The following is a 15,116-nucleotide window of genomic DNA, read 5'->3' as shown; positions in this document are numbered from 1 at the left end:
ACGCTTCACGAATTTGCGTGTCATCCTTGCGCAGGGGCCATGCTAATCTTCTCTGTATCGTTCCAATTTTAGTATATGTCCTGCCGAAGCGAGGACAAGACCAGGGTGATCCTGAAGGGTATATAAGGACCTTCAGAAAGAGAAGTATCAGCTCACGGACAGCTTGGTAACAATGTATTGTTGCTAATAAAGATGTGGGAATCAATGTATTGGCGGAGATAAAGATTCAGGAAAATGAATGTCAGATCAGCTTCTCCTTACAACATGCTCTGATGTTCCATACACGGATCAACATCGAAAATTCCATGCATCAGGTACAAGCAGCACATGCAAATGAGCCCAGCAGCAGCAGGGGATTCTGGGAGGAGGGAGGGGCAATCTCCAGGCTGTGTCTCTAGTAACATGTTACATTGTATCCAGTTACTAGTCACAGAGCTGAACAGCCCCGGGTTTGGTTTGCAGTCGACCGTTCCAACCTAACCGTGAACTTCGAACTCAATGCAAGTCGTCTTGAACTTGGAAATTAAAAAGTGCCCAATCGGAGGGTTTATATGCAAGTTATTGGCCATAAAAGGGGTTCCTGGGACTGCCCAGAGGGCAAGTACCTTTTTAAAGTAGCAGTTATATTTCATTGCTTAAAGTAAAAAAAAAAAGTGGTGTGATGCCAGTCCTCTGATGGGGGGGGAACTTCTGATGTAATGGAGGATGTTTGATATAATGAGGGGACCTCTGATGTGATTGGGAGACTTTGATGTGATGGGGGGACCTCTGATGTGCTGAAGGAACCTCTGTTGTGATGGGGGAACCTCTGATGTGATGGGGGGACCTCTGATGTGATGAAGGACCTCTGATGTGATGGGAAACCTCTGAAGTGATTGGGAGACTGTAATGTGATGGGGGGACCTCTGATGTGATGGGGGACTTCTGATGTGATGGGGAACCTCTGATGTGATGGGGGAACCTCTGATGTGTTGGGGGACCTCTGATGTGATTGGGAGACTCTAATATGATGGGGGGACCTCTGATGTGATTGGGAGACTCTGATGTGATGGGGGAACCTCTGATGTGATGGGGGGACCTCTGATGTGATGGGGGAACCTCTGATGTGATGGGGGGACCACTGATGTGATGGGGGGGACCTCTGATGTGATGGGGAACCTCTGATGTGATTGGGAGACTCTGATGTGATGCAGGGACTTCTGATGTGATTTAGAGACTCTGATGTGATGGGGACCTCTGATGTGATTGGGATACTCTGATGAGATGGTGGTACCTCTGATGTGATGGGGGACCTCTGATGTGATTGGGGGACTTCTGATGTGATTGGAGGAACCTCTGATGTGAGGGGGGGAGTATTGATGTGATTGGGAGACTCTGATGTGATGGGAGACTCTGATGTGATGGGGGATTTATCATGTGATGGGAGACTCTGATGTGATGGGGGATCTCTGATGTGATGGGAGACTCTGATGTGAAGGAGGACCTCTGATGTGACGGGAGACTCTGATGTGAAGGGGGAGCTCTGATGTGATGGGAGACTCTGATGTGAAGGTGGGACTCTGATGTGAAGGGGGACCTCGGATGTGATGGGAGACTCTGATGTGAAGGGGGATCTATGATTTGATGGGAGACTCTGATGTGATGGGAAACGTCTGATGTGATTGGGAAACTCTAATGTGATGGGGGGACCTCTGATGTGATGGGGAACCTCTGATGTGATGAGGGAACCTCTGATGTGTTCGGGGACCTCTGATGTGATTGGGAGACTCTGATGTGATGGGGGGACCTCTGATGTGATGGGGATACTCTGATGTGATGGGGGACCTCTGATGTGATGGGGGACCTCTGATGTGATGAGTGACCTCTGATGTGATGGGAGACTCTAATGTGATGGGGGATCTCTGATGTGATGGGGGACCTCTGATGTGATGGGGAACCTCTGATGTGATGGAGGAACCTCTGATGTGATGGGGGGACCTCTGATGTGATGGGGAGACCCTAATGTGATGGGGGGACCTCTGATGTGATTGGGAGACTCTGATGTGATGGGGGAACCTCTGATGTGATGGGGGGACCTTTGATGTGATTGGGAGACTCTGATGTGATGGGGGGACCTCTGATGTGATTGGGGGGGACCTCTGATGTGATTGGGAGAATCTAATGTGATGCAGGGACCTCTGATGTGATTGGGAGACTCTGATGTGATGGGGGACCTCTGATGTGATTGGGAGAATCTGATGTGATGCAGGGATCTCTGTTGTGATTGGGAGACTCTGATGTGATGGGGGACCTCTGATGTGATTAGGAGACTCTGAGGTGGTGGGGGACCTCTGATGTGATTGGGAGACTCTGACGTGATGGGGAACCTCTGATGTGATTGGGAGACTCTGATGAGATGGTGGTACCTCTGATGTGATGGGGGGACCTCTGATGTGATGGGGGGACCTCTGATGTGATGGGAAGACTCTAATGTGATGGAGAACCTCTGATGTGATTGGGAGACTCTGATGTGAAGGGGGACCTCTGATGTTATGGGGGAGTTTTGATGTGATGGGGGGAGTTTTGATGTGATTGGGAGACTCTGATGTGATGGGAGACTCTGATGTGATGGGGGATCTCTGATGTGATGGGAGACTCTGATGTGAAGGAGGACCTCTGATGTGACGGGAGACTCTGATGTGAAGGGGGAACTCTGATGTGAAGGTGGGACTCTGATGTGAAGGGGGACCTCGGATGTGATGGGAGACTCTGATGTGATGGGGGATCTATGATTTGATGGGAGACTCTGATGTGAAGGGGGAGCTCTGATTTGATGGGAGACTCTGATGTGAAGGTGGGACTCTGATGTGAAGGGGGACCTCGGATGTGATGGGAAACGTCTGATGTGATTGGGAGACTCTAATGTGATGGGGGACCTCTGATGTGATGGGGAACCTCTGATGTGATGGGGAACCTCTGATGTGATGGGGGACCTCTGATGTGATGGGGAACCTCTGATGTGATTGGGGGGACCTCTGATGTGATTGGGAGACTCTGATGTGATGGGGGGACCTCTGATGTGATTGGGAGAATCTGATGTGATGGGGGGACCACTGATGTGATTGGGGGGGACCTCTGATGTGATTGGGAGAATCTGATGTGATGGGGGGACCACTGATGTGATTGGGGGGGACCTCTGATGTGATTGGGAGAATCTGATGTGATGCAGGGACCTCTGTTGTGATTGGGAGACTCTGATGTGATGCAGGGACCTCTGTTGTGATTGGGAGACTCTGATGTGATGGGGGACCTCTGATGTGATTGGGAGACTCTGATGTGATGGGGGACCTCTGATGTGATTGGGAGACTCTGAGGTGGTGGGGGACCTCTGATGTGATTGGGAGACTCTGACGTGATGGGGAACCTCTGATGTGATGGGGGACCTCTGATGTGATTGGGGGACTTCTGATGTGATTGGAGGAACCTCTGATGTGAAGGGGGGGGGATTTTGATGTGATTGAGAGACTCTGATGTGAAGGGGGACCTCCGATGTTATGGGGGAGTTTTGATGTGATGGGGGGAGTTTTGATGTGATTAGGAGACTCTGATGTGATGGGAGACTCTGATGTGATGGGGGATCTCTGATGTGATGGGAGACTCTGATGTGAAGGGGGACCTCTGATGTGATGGGAGACTCTGATGTGAAGTGGGAGCTCTGATGTGAAGGTGGGACTCTGATGTTATAGGGAGACTCTGATGTGATGGGGGGGGGACTCTGATGGTATAGGGAGACTCTGATGTGATGGGGGACCTCTGATGTGAAGGGGGACCTCTGATGTGATGGGAGACTCTGATGTGATGGGAGACTCTGATGTGATGTGATACCTCTGATGTAATGGAGGAACCTCTAATGTGATGGGAGACTCTGATGTGATGGGGGACCTCTGATGTGATTGGGAGACTCTGATGTGATGGGGGGACCTCTGATATGATGGGGAACCTCTGATGTGATGGGGGACCTCTGATGTGATGAGTGACCTCTGATGTGATGGGAGACTCTAATGTGATGGGGGATCTCTGATGTGATGGGGGACCTCTGATGTGATGGGGAGACCCTAATGTGATTGGAGGGACCCTAATGTGATTGGGGGGACCTCTGATGTGATTGGGAGACTCTGATGTGATGGGGGAACCTCTGATGTGATGGGGGGACCTCTGATGTGATGGGGAGACCCTAATGTGATTGGGGGGACCTCTGATGTGATTGGGAGACTCTGATGTGATGGGGGAACCTCTGATGTGATAGGGGGACCTCTGATGTGATGGGGGGACCTCTGATGTGATTGGGAGAATCTGATGTGATGCAGGGACCTCTGTTGTGATTGGGAGACTCTGATGTGATGAGGGACCTCTGATGTGATTGGGAGACTATGATGTGATGGGGGACCTCTGATGTGATTGGGAGACTCTGAGGTGGTGGGGGACATCTGATGTGATTGGGAGACTCTGACGTGATGGGGAACCTCTGATGTGATTGGGATACTCTGATGTGATGGGGGACCTCTGATGTGATTGGGAGACTCTGACGTGATGGGGAACCTCTGATGTGATTGGGAGACTCTGATGAGATGGTGGTACCTCTGATGTGATGGGGGACCTCTGATGTGATTGGGGGACTTCTGATGTGATTGGAGGAACCTCTGATGTGAAGGGGGGGGATTTTGATGTGATTGAGAGACTCTGATGTGAAGGGGGACCTCCGATGTTATGGGGGAGTTTTGATGTGATGGGGGGAGTTTTGATGTGATTAGGAGACTCTGATGTGATGGGAGACTCTGATGTGATGGGGGATCTCTGATGTGATGGGAGACTCTGATGTGAAGGGGGACCTCTGATGTGATGGGAGACTCTGATGTGAAGGGGGAGCTCTGATGTGAAGGTGGGACTCTGATGTTATAGGGAGACTCTGATGTGATGGGGGGGGGGGACTCTGATGGTATAGGGAGACTCTGATGTGATGGGGGACCTCTGATGTGAAGGGGGACCTCTGATGTGATGGGAGACTCTGATGTGATGGGAGACTCTGATGTGATGTGATACCTCTGATGTAATGGAGGAACCTCTAATGTGATGGGAGACTCTGATGTGATGGGGGACCTCTGATGTGATGGGAGACTCTGATGTGATGGGAGACTCTGATGTGATGTGATACCTCTGATGTGATTGGGAGACTCTGATGTGATGGGGGGACCTCTGATGTGATGGGGAACCTCTGATGTGATGGGGGACCTCTGATGTGATGAGTGACCTCTGATGTGATGGGAGACTCTAATGTGATGGGGGATCTCTGATGTGATGGGGGACCTCTGATGTGATGGGGAGACCCTAATGTGATTGGGGGGACCCTAATGTGATTGGGGGGACCTCTGATGTGATTGGGAGACTCTGATGTGATGGGGGAACCTCTGATGTGATGGGGGGACCTCTGATGTGATGGGGAGACCCTAATGTGATTGGGGGGACCTCTGATGTGATGGGGGAACCTCTGATGTGATGGGGGGACCTCTGATGTGATTGGGAGAATCTGATGTGATGCAGGGACCTCTGTTGTGATTGGGAGACTCTGATGTGATGAGGGACCTCTGATGTGATTGGGAGACTATGATGTGATGGGGGACCTCTGATGTGATTGGGAGACTCTGAGGTGGTGGGGGACCTCTGATGTGATTGGGAGACTCTGACGTGATGGGGAACCTCTGATGTGATTGGGATACTCTGATGTGATGGGGGACCTCTGATGTGATGAGTGACCTCTGATGTGATGGGAGACTCTAATGTGATGGGGGATCTCTGATGTGATTGGGATACTCTGATGTGATGGCGGAACCTCTGATGTAATGGGGGGACCTCTGTTGTGATGGGGAGACCCTAATGTGATGGGGGGACCTCTGATGTGATGAGGGAACCTCTGATGTGATGGGGGGACCTTTGATGTGATTGGGAGACTCTGATGTGATGGGGGGACCTCTGATGTGATTGGGGGGGGACCTCTGATGTGATTGGGAGACTCTGATGTGATGCAGGGACCTCTGTTGTGATTGGAAGACTCTGATGTGATGGGGGACCTCTGATGTGATTGGGAGAATCTGATGTGATGCAGGGACCTCTGATGTGATTGGGAGACTCTGATGTGATGCAGGGACCTCTGTTGTGATTGGGAGACTCTAATGTGATGGGGGACCTCTGATGTGATTGAGAGACTCTGAGGTGGTGGGGGACCTCTGATGTGATTGGGAGACTCTGACGTGATGGGGAACCTCTGATGTGATTGGGAGACTCTGATGAGATGGTGGTACCTCTGATGTGATGGGGGAACCTCTGATGTGATGGGGGAACCTCTGATGTGATGGGGGGACCTCCGATGTGATTTGGACACTCTGATGCGATGGGGGGACCACTGATGTGATGGGGGGGGGACCTCTGATGTGATGGGGAACCTCTGATGTGATTGGGAGACTCTGATGTGATGGGGGACCTCTGATGTGATTGGGAGACTCTGATGAGATGGTGGTACCTCTGATGTGATGGAGGACCTCTGATGTGAGGGGGGAGTTTTGATGTGATTGGGAGACTCTGATGTGAAGGGGGACCTCTGATGTTATGGGGGAGTTTTGATGTGATGGGGGGAGTTTTGATGTGATTGGGAGACTCTGATGTGATGGGAGACTCTGATGTGATGGGGGATCTCTGATGTGATGGGAGACTCTGATGTGAAGGAGGACCTCTGATGTGACGGGAGACTCTGATGTGAAGGGGGAGCTCTGATTTGATGGGAGACTCTGATGTGATGGGGGATCTATGATTTGATGGGAGACTCTGATGTGAAGGGGGAGCTCTGATTTGATGGGAGACTCTGATGTGAAGGTGGGACTCTGATGTGAAGGGGGACCTCGGATGTGATGGGAAACGTCTGATGTGATTGGGAGACTCTAATGTGATGGGGAACCTCTGATGTGTTCGGGGACCTCTGATGTGATGGGAGACTCTAATGTGATGGGGGACCTCTGATGTGATGGGGAACCTCTGATGTGATAAGTGACCTCTGATGTGATGGGAGACTCTAATGTGATGGGGGACCTCTGATGTGATGGGGAACCTCTGATGTGATGGGGGGGACCTCTGATGTGATGGGGAGACCCTAATGTGATTGGGGGGACCTCTGATGTGATTGGGAGAATCTGATGTGATGGGGGGACCACTGATGTGATTGGGAGAATCTGATGTGATGGAGGGACCTCTGATGTGATTGGGAGACGCTGATGTGATGCAGGGACCTCTGTTGTGATTGGGAGACTCTGATGTGATGGGGGACCTCTGATGTGATTGGGAGACTCTGATGTGATGGGGGACCTCTGATGTGATTGGGAGACTCTGAGGTGGTGGGGGACCTCTGATGTGATTGGGAGACTCTGAGGTGATGGGGAACCTCTGATGTGATTGGTAGACTCTGATGAGATGGTGGTACCTCTGATGTGATGGGGGACCTCTGATGTGATTGGGGGACTTCTGATGTGATTGGAGGAACCTCTGATGTGAAGGGGGGGGGATTTTGATGTGAAGGGGGACCTCCGATGTTATGGGGGAGTTTTGATGTGATGGGGGAGTTTAGATGTGATTGGGAGACTCTGATGTGAAGGGGGACCTCGGATGTGATGGGAGACTCTGATGTGATGGGGGATCTATGATGTGATTTTAGACTCTGATGTGATAGGGGACCTCTGATGTATTGGGAGACTCTGATGTGATGTGGGGACCTCTAATGTGTTGGGGGACCTCTGATGTGATGGGGGACCTCTGATGTGATTGGGAGACTCTGATGTGATGGGGGACCTCTGATGTGATGGGAGACTCTGATGAGATGGGGAATCTATGATGTGATGGGAGACTCTGATGTGATTGGGGGATTGGAGTTTTGATGTGATTGGGAGACTCTGATGTGATGGGGGATCTATGATGTGATGTTAGACTCTGATGTGATGGGTGACTCTGATGTGATGGGTGACTCTGATGTGAAGGGGGACCTCTGATGTGACGGGAGACTCTGATGTGAAGGGGGAGCTCTGATGTGATGGGAGACTTTGATGTGAAGGTGGGACTCTGATGTGATGGGAGATTCTGATGTGAAGGGGGACCTCTGATGTGAAGGTGGGACTCTGATGTTATAGGGATACTCTGATGTGATTGGGAGACTCTAATGTGATGGGGGGAGGACTCTGATGGTATAGGGAGACTCTGATGTGATGGGGGACCTCTGATGTGAAGGGGGACCTCTGATGTGATGGGAGACTCTGATGTGATGGGAGACTCTGATGTGATGTGATACCTCTGATGTAATGGAGGAACCTCTGATGTGATGGGAGACTCTGATGTGATAGGGGACCTCTGATGTATTGGGAGACTCTGATGTGATGTGGGGACCTCTGATGTGATGGGGGACCTCTGATGTGATGGGGGACCTCTGATGTGATTGGGAGACTCTGATGTGATGGGGGACCTCTGATGTGATTGGGAATCTATGATGTGATGGGAGACTCTGATGTGATTGGGGGATTGGAGTTTTGATGTGATTGGGAGACTCTGATGTGAAGGGGGACCTCTGATGTTATGGGGGAGTTTTGATGTGATGGGGGGAGTTTTGATGTGATTGGGAGACTCTGATGTGATGGGAGACTCTGATGTGATGGGGGATCTATGATGTGATGGGAGACTCTGATGTGATGGGGGATCTCTGATGTGATGGGAGACTCTGATGTGAAGGGGGACCTCGAATGTGATGGGAGACTCTGATGTGAAGGGGGATACTCTGATGTGAAGGGGGAGCTCTGATGTGATGGGAGACTCTGATGTGAAGGTGGGACTCTGATGTGTTGGGAGATTCTGATGTGAAGGGGGACCTCTGATGTGAAGGTGGGACTCTGATGTGATTGGGAAACTCTGATGTGATGGGGGACTCTGATGTGATGGGGGGACTCTGATGTTATAGGGAGACTCTCATTTGATGGGGGACCTCTGATGTGAAGGGTGACCTCTGATGTGATGGGAGACTCTGATGTGATAGGGGTCCTCTGATGTGATGGGAGACTCTGATGTGATGGGGGACTCTGATGTTATAGGGAGACTCTCATTTGATGGGGGACCTCTGATGTGAAGGGGGACCTCTGATGTGATGGGAGACTCTGATGTGATAGGGGACCTCTGATGTGATGGGAGACTCTGATGTGATGGGAGACTCTGATGTGATGTGGGGACCTCTGATGTGATGGGAGACTATGAGGTGGTGGGGGACCTCTGATGTGATTGGGAGACTCTGATGTGAAGGGGGAGCTCTGATGTGATGGGAGACTCTGATGTGAAGGGGGACCTCGGATGTGATGGGAGACTCTGATGTGATGGTGGATCTATGATTTGATGGGAGACTCTGATGTGATGGGAAACGTCTGATGTGATTGGGAGACTCTAATGTGATGGGGGTACCTCTGATGTGATGGGGAACCTCTGATGTGATTGGGGGGGACCTCTGATGTGATTGGGAGAATCTGATGTGATGCAGGGACCTCTGTTGTGATTGGGAGACTATGATGTGATGGGGGACCTCTGATGTGATTGGGAGACTCTGACGTGATGGGGAACCTCTGATGTGATTGGGATACTCTGATGTGATGGGGGACCTCTGATGTGATTGGGGGACTTCTGATGTGATTGGAGGAACCTCTGATGTGAAGGGGGGGGGGATTTTGATATGTTTGGGAGACTCTGATGTGAAGGGGGACCTCCGATGTTATGGGGGAGTTTTGATGTGATGGGGGAGTTTAGATGTGATTGGGAGACTCTGATGTGAAGGGGGATCTCTGATGTGATGGGTGACTCTGATGTGAAGGGGGACCTCTGATGTGACGGGAGACTCTGATGTGAAGGGGGAGCTCTGATGTGATGGGAGACTTTGATGTGAAGGTGGGACTCTGATGTGATGGGAGATTCTGATGTGAAGGGGGACCTCTGATGTGAAGGTGGGACTCTGATGTTATAGGGAGACTCTGATGTGATTGGGAGACTCGAATGTGATGGGGGGAGGACTCTGATGGTATAGGGAGACTCTGATGTGATGGGGGACCTCTGATGTGAAGGGGGACCTCTGATGTGATGGGAGACTCTGATGTGATGGGAGACTCTGATGTGATGGGAGACTCTGATGTGATGGGAGACTCTGATTTGATGGGAGACTCTGATGTGATGTGATACCTCTGATGTAATGGAGGAACCTCTGATGTGATGGGAGACTCTGATGTGATAGGGGACCTCTGATGTATTGGGAGACTCTGATGTGATGTGGGAACCTCTGATGTGATGGGGGACCTCTGATGTGATGGGGGACCTCTGATGTGATGGGGGACCTCTGATGTGATTGGGAGACTCTGATGTGATGGGGGACCTCTGATGTGATGGGAGACTCTGATGTGATTGGGGGATTGGAGTTTTGATGTGATTGGGAGACTCTGATGTGATGGGAGACTCTGATGTGATGGGAGACTCTGATGTGATGGGGGATCTATGATGTGATGGGGGATCTCTGATGTGATGGGAGACTCTGATGTGAAGGGGGACCTCGAATGTGATGGGAGACTCTGATGTGAAGGGGGATACTCTGATGTGAAGGGGGAGCTCTGATGTGATGGGAGACTCTGATGTGAAGGTGGGACTCTGATGTGTTGGGAGATTCTAATGTGAAGGGGGACCTCTGATGTGAAGGTGGGTCTCTGATGTGATTGGGAAACTCTGATGTGATGGGGGACTCTGATGTGATGGGGGGACTCTGATGTTATAGGGAGACTCTCATTTGATGGGGGACCTCTGATGTGAAGGGTGACCTCTGATGTGATGGGAGACTCTGATGTGATAGGGGACCTCTGATGTGATGGGAGACTCTGATGTGATAGGGGACCTCTGATGTGATGGGAGACTCTGATGTGATGGGGGACTCTGATGTTATAGGGAGACTCTCATTTGATGGGGGACCTCTGATGTGAAGGGGGACCTCTGATGTGAAGGGGGACCTCTGATGTGATGGGAGACTCTGATGTGATAGGGGACCTCTGATGTGATGGGAGACTCTGATGTGATGGGAGACTCTGATGTGATGTGGGGACCTCTGATGTGATGGGAGACTATGAGGTGGTGGGGGACCTCTGATGTGATTGGGAGACTCTGATGTGAAGGGGGAGCTCTGATGTGATGGGAGACTCTGATGTGAAGGGGGACCTCGGCTGTGATGGGAGACTCTGATGTGATGGGGGATCTATGATTTGATGGGAGACTCTGATGTGATGGGAAACGTCTGATGTGATTGGGAGACTCTAATGTGATGGGGGTACCTCTGATGTGATGGGGAACCTCTGATGTGATGGGAGAACCTCTGATGTGTTTGGGGACCTCTGATGTGATTGGGAGACTCTGATGTGATGGGTGGACCTCTGATGTGATGTGGAACCTCTGATGTGATGGGGGACCTCTGATGTGATGAGTGACCTCTGATGTGATTGGGAGACTCTGATGTGATGGGGGGACCTCTGATGTGATGGGGGGACCTCTGATGTTATGGGGGGACCTCTGATGTGATGGGGGAACCTCTGATGTGATGGGGGGACCTCTGATGTTATTTGTGAGACTCTGATGTGATTGGGAGACTCTGATGTGATGCAGGGACCCCTGTTGTGATTGGGAGACTCTGATGTGATGGGGGACCTCTGATGTGATTGGGAGAATCTGATGTGATGCAGGGACCTCTGATGTGATTGGGAGACTCTGATGTGATGCAGGGACCTGTGTTGTGATTGGGAGACTCTGATGTGATGGGGGACCTCTGATGTGATTGGGAGACTCTGAGGTGGTGGGGGACCTCTGATGTGATTGGGAGACTCTGACGTGATGGGGAATCTCTGATGTGATTGGGAGACTCTGATGAGATGGTGGTACCTCTGATGTGATGGGGGACCTCTGATGTGATTGGGGGACTTCTGATGTGATTGGAGGAACCTCTGATGTGAGGGGGGGGGGGGATTTTGATGTGATTGGGAGACTCTGATGTGAAGGGGGACCTCTGATGTTATGGGGGAGTTTTGATGTGATTAGGAGACTCTGATGTGATGGGGGAGTTTTGATGTGATTGGGAGACTCTGATGTGATGGGAGACTCTGATGTGAAGGGGGACCTCGGATGTGATGGGAGACTCTGATGTGATGGGGGATCTATGATGTGATGGGGGATCTCTGATGTGATGGGGGATCTCTGATGTGATGGGAGACTCTGATGTGAAGGGGGACCTCTGATGTGACGGGAGACTCTGATGTGAAGGGGGAGCTCTGATGTGAAGGTGGGACTCTGATGTGAAGGTGGGACTCTGATGTGATGGGAGATTCTGATGTGAAGGGGGACCTCTGATGTGAAGGTGGGACTCTGATGTTATAGGGAGACTCTGATGTGATTGGGAGACTCTGATGTGATGGGGGGGGACTCTGATGGTATAGGGAGACTCTGATGTGATGGGGGACCTCTGATGTGAAGGGGGACCTCTAGTGTGATGGGAGACTCTGATGTGATGGGAGACTCTGATGTGATGGGGGACCTCTGATGTGATGGGAGACTCTGATGTGATGGGAGACTCTGATGTGATACCTCTGATGTAATGGAGGACCTCTGATGTGATGGGAGACTCTGATGTGATAGGGGACCTCTGATGTGATGGGAGACTCTGATGTGATGTGGGGAACTCTGATGTGATGGGGGACCTCCTGATGTGATGTGGGACCTCTGATGTGATTGGGAGACTCTGATGTGATGTGGGTAACTCTGATGTGATGGGGGACCTCTGATGTGATGGGGGACCTCTGATGTGATGGGGGACCTCTGATGTGATGGGGGAACTTCTGATGTGATTGGGGGACCTTTGATGTGATTGGGAGATTCTGATGTGATGGGGAGACCTCTGATGTGATTGGGAGACTCTGATGTGATGCGGGGACCTCTGATGTGATTGGGAGACTCTGAGGTGATGGGGGACCTCTGATGTGATGGGAGACTCTGATGAGATGGGGAATCTATGATGTGATGGGAGACTCTGATGTGATTGGGGGATTGGAGGAACCTCTGATGTGAGGGGGGGTGGGAGTTTTGATGTGATTGGGAGACTCTGATGTGATGGGAGACTCTGATGTGATGGGGGATCTATGATGTGATGTGAGACTCTGATGTGATGGGGGACCTCGGATGTGATGGGAGACTCTGATGTGATGGGGGATCTATGATGTGATGGGAGACTCTGATGTGATGGGGGATCTCTGATGTGATGGGAGACTCTGATGTGAAGGGGGACCTCGAATGTGATGGGAGACTCTAATGTGAAGGGGGACCTCTGATGTGACGGGAGACTCTGATGTGAAGGGGGAGCTCTGATGTGATGGGAGACTCTGATGTGAAGGTGGGACTCTGATGTGATGGGAGATTCTGATGTGAAGGGGGACCTCTGATGTGAAGGTGGGACTCTGATGTGATTGGGAAACTCTGATGTGATGGGGGACTCTGATGTTATAGGGAGACTCTGATGTGGGACCTCTGATGTGAAGGGGGACCTCTGATGTGATGGGAGACTCTGATGTGATGGGAGACTCTGATGTGATAGGGGACCTCTGATGTGATGGGAGACTCTGATGTGATAGGGGACCTCTTATGTGATGGGAGACTCTGATGTCATGTGCGGACCTCTGATGTGATGGGAGACTCTGATGTGATGGGAGACGTCTGATGTGATGGGAGACTCTGATGTGAACGGGTACCTCTGATGTGAAGGTGGGACTCTGATGTTATAGGGAGACTCTGATGTGATGGGGGACTCTGATGTGAAGGGGGAGTCTGATGTTATAGGGAGACTCTGAAGTTTTTGGGAGACTCTGATGTGAAGGGGGGGGGACTCTGATGTTATAGGGAGACACTGATGTGATGGGGGACTCTGATGTGAAGGGGGGACTTCGATGTGAAGGGGGGACTCTGATGTGAATGGAGACTCTGATGTGATAGGTACACTAATGCGACATTAAAGTTCCAAACACCCGGCAGTGCAGAGCGCAGATGTGGAGTCATCACCCTCCATGGACTCCGCCCCCGTTGTGATGAGTCAGAAGCTCCTGTGCCGAACAACCGCAGCTTCTACTTCATCCGAGCCCCGGGAGGGCGGGGGGGGGGGGGGGGGCTCAGAGCGCCGTACAGCCAGGTGCCGGAAACCAGAAGCTCTCACACTATTATATATATTATGTAATATTTTTATTTTAATTTTTATTTCTATTTTTTTTTTTTTGTTTAATAGTTAAATAGAAAGAAAAGAGCGCAAAGTACAATTTATTTTATTGCAAGAAAATATGGAACGCTTCACGAATTTGCGTGTCATCCTTGCGCAGGGGCCATGCTAATCTTCTCTGTATCGTTCCAATTTTAGTATATGTCCTGCCGAAGCGAGGACGAACCACTGGAGGCGCTGAACGATATATAACCCCTCTACACCTGGACATCACCACGTTATGGAGAAATTCAATTATATACTCTCATTTCCATATTGCAAATGAATTCCATTCAATTCTCTTTTCCTGGGAATTAATGTCTGTAAAGTAAAAAGTTGAGTTTAGTAAGGGAAATAAGCAGCATAAAGCATTTTGTGAGGCACAGCACCGCATGTAAATTACAGCCCTGCAAAGAGGTATTGTGGGAAAACAAACCACACCCCTCCAAGCTGCAAGAAGTCTTCACAGAGATCACATAGATACTAAATATCACTACAGACTTGTAAGTAGCAGAGTGGCGCAGCGGAAGCGTGCTGGGCCCATAACCCAGAGGTCGATGGATCGAAACCATCCTCTGCTATGTGTTTTTTTTTTCCCTCTTGAGATTATTATAGATTCTATTTCTTTCATTATTATTTTTATTTATATTTTTAACTTACTTTTATTTTTTAAGTGATTACTGCAACACTTGCTTTTTTTTTAAGTGATCACTGCAACCTCCCTATCATGAGAGTATATATATTTGTATTCATA

The 15,116-nt window shown here is 50.6% G+C and overlaps 1 non-coding gene and 1 pseudogene across 1 annotated transcript; both read right to left on the bottom strand.

Annotated features, from left to right (window-relative positions):
- On the bottom strand, positions 1-96 carry LOC149427563 (U6 spliceosomal RNA; annotated as a pseudogene; the record flags this gene model as incomplete).
- Positions 97-14,438: 14,342 nt separating this feature from the next.
- Positions 14,439-14,545, bottom strand: LOC149427562 (U6 spliceosomal RNA). Its single transcript, XR_016311254.1, has one exon. It is a non-coding gene; the product is annotated as a U6 spliceosomal RNA (small nuclear RNA).
- Positions 14,546-15,116: the final 571 nt, after the last annotated feature.

This window comes from Staurois parvus, unplaced genomic scaffold (assembly GCF_062004578.1).
Source record: "Staurois parvus isolate SC_StPar_1 unplaced genomic scaffold, SC_StPar_1.0 ptg003659l, whole genome shotgun sequence".
Lineage (NCBI taxonomy): Eukaryota > Metazoa > Chordata > Amphibia > Anura > Ranidae > Staurois > Staurois parvus.
This window is presented reverse-complemented; position numbering and strand designations above follow the sequence as displayed.